The sequence below is a fragment of the Chrysochloris asiatica genome, unplaced genomic scaffold (genome assembly GCF_000296735.1).
Source record: "Chrysochloris asiatica unplaced genomic scaffold, ChrAsi1.0 scaffold00472, whole genome shotgun sequence".
NCBI lineage: Eukaryota > Metazoa > Chordata > Mammalia > Afrosoricida > Chrysochloridae > Chrysochloris > Chrysochloris asiatica.
In genome coordinates, this window is record NW_006408990.1 from 633,188 (window position 1) to 635,439 (window position 2,252).

Genomic DNA, 2,252 nt, shown 5'->3' on the forward strand with positions numbered 1-2,252 from the left:
AGTCTGACTGCTTGCTGAGACTCCCACAGGGAGCCCACAGAAAAGCACCTGAATTTGATGCCTGGGCTGCACACAGGTGGAAAAACCAGATTTCCAGGTGAGGCCACCTGAGTTTATATTTCCTCAGTGCGGAAGCGCACATTTCACCATGTAGTGTGTGAATGTCCACACATCCCTGGAACGCAGCAAATACCTTCCCTGCACCAGGAATGTGTGGGAGAGGCCTGGGGAGTAGTTAACACTGCGCCAGGCACCTCAGCTCCGGACCAACCCCTATCTGACCTGATCCAGTCCCCTAGAACTCCACGAGATGGGCATCATCACACCCACATGACAGATGACCACAACGGACCAAACTCACTGCCACAGAGTCAATTCGGACTCACAGCAACCCTAGATAGGACAGAGCAGAACTGCTTCTTAGGGATTCTGAAACTGTAAATGTTTATGGGAGCAGACAGCATCACTTCTGCTGAGGAGTGGCTGGTAGGTTTGAACCACCGACCTTACGGTTAGCAGCCCAGTGCTCGCGGTGCAAATAGGGCTCCTGAGCACAGCAGAGTCAGAATAAAACAGATGGGAGGAACAGCGGGTGGAATCACCAAGACTCCAGCACAAAAGAGAGCTCACCCTAGGGGCAGCTCTAGGCTAAGGGGTCCTAGGAGGAAGGAGCTTCATTGGGTAGAAGTGGGCAGGGAGGTTCTTTGCACAAGGTCCACGGCCAGGGCCTCAGGCAGAAGCAGGACAGGCAAGGAGTGGAATACATGGACAGGGGAGCAAGGTGCAGATGGAGACAGGGAGCGGCTAGAGCAAATGCTGCTTTAACACGGAGTCCCTGGTGCCCAAAGGAGAGAGGGCAGGGAGCAGTGAGCCAAGCGCCAGGGGGAGGCGCTGTACACTGTGGACAGTGAGCATCAGGGTGGGGTCCCAAGGCTGGATCTGGGGAAGAACCAGCAGGTCTACCCAGGTGAATAACCAAGACCCTGGGGAAGGAAAGGAAGCGCGTGGGGGAAGGAAGAAGGAGTTGAAATGAGGCCACCTGCTGAGTCTGCAGTATCCCTGGGCTTGGAGGGGGCAGGAGGACTGGGGCTGCTGTTAGGGCTCCCCCAGGCCAGGGCCCTGTATCTGACAAGGTCCTCAGATGATGGGTGAGGGACCAAGGGCAACTCTTGGAGGCTGTGAGGACAGAACTGGCTCTTAGGACAGAGCTGGGGTCTGCAGGGGCTCCCATGAGCTTCTGGACAATCTGAGGAAGAAGACAAGGAGTCAGAGTGTCTGGTTCAGGTTCAAAGTGGAAAATCAATGTACCTGGTTGCATTATAGAATAAACACTGGACTGCTAACCACAAGGTTGGAGGTTCAAGCCCACCAAGGGCTCTGAGAAAAATGAAGCTGTCTGCGCTGGTAAAGATTCAGAAACCCTACATAGGGTCACTGTGAGTCAGAATGGCTCAAAAGCACTGGGCTTGGTGTGGGGTTTTGTGGTTAGACTACCTCACCAGACCCCCACCTGCCACATGGAGGTCGTGTGGGGTTCCTGTGTGCTCACCTGAGAGCAGGGGTTGGGAGGCTCTGAAGGTGGTGTCAGTATGCCCAGGGTCAGCAGCAGACAGGGACAGCAGGCATCCTGACTCCCATAGGCCAGCGCAGCATCAGGCACCAGCCCAGAACTTTGGGGAAAGGACTTATGGGTGCCACTGGGAGCATTTTCATGTGCCACACGTCTCAGCTCAGTGTGCACACCCAGGGACGGGCACCCCACACCCAACTGGAGACTAGCCGCAGCTTGACCTCCCCTTTGCATCATGGGCAGGGGGTGCTGGCCGAATACAGTGACTCCCCTACAGCACCCTCACAGTGCTTGAGGCCATGGGGACCAGGGGGTGGGCTGAGAGGAGAGACACATTTCTCAGTTGCCGGGGAGCTACCCACTCTGAAAACTCCACATGGGCTCTGTCTGTACAGGCCTCTGGGGTCAGCCTCAGTTAGGGCACCAAGTGGCACAAGTCAATTGTGTCCCAAGGTAACACCATTAACAGGCAAAGCAAATGCAAGTGTGAAACCATTCTGTGAGTAAACCATAAATACCTAAGGGAGAGGTGGTTCTGGGGGTCCCCATGGTGGTAGCCCTGTCATACCTGTGAATAAACCATAATATATGGGATAAACATGGCTCTGGGGTTTCCTGCAGTGGTGGCCCTTCTGTACCTGGGAGTAAACTATAAATACCTGGGGGAGACATGGTTCTGGGG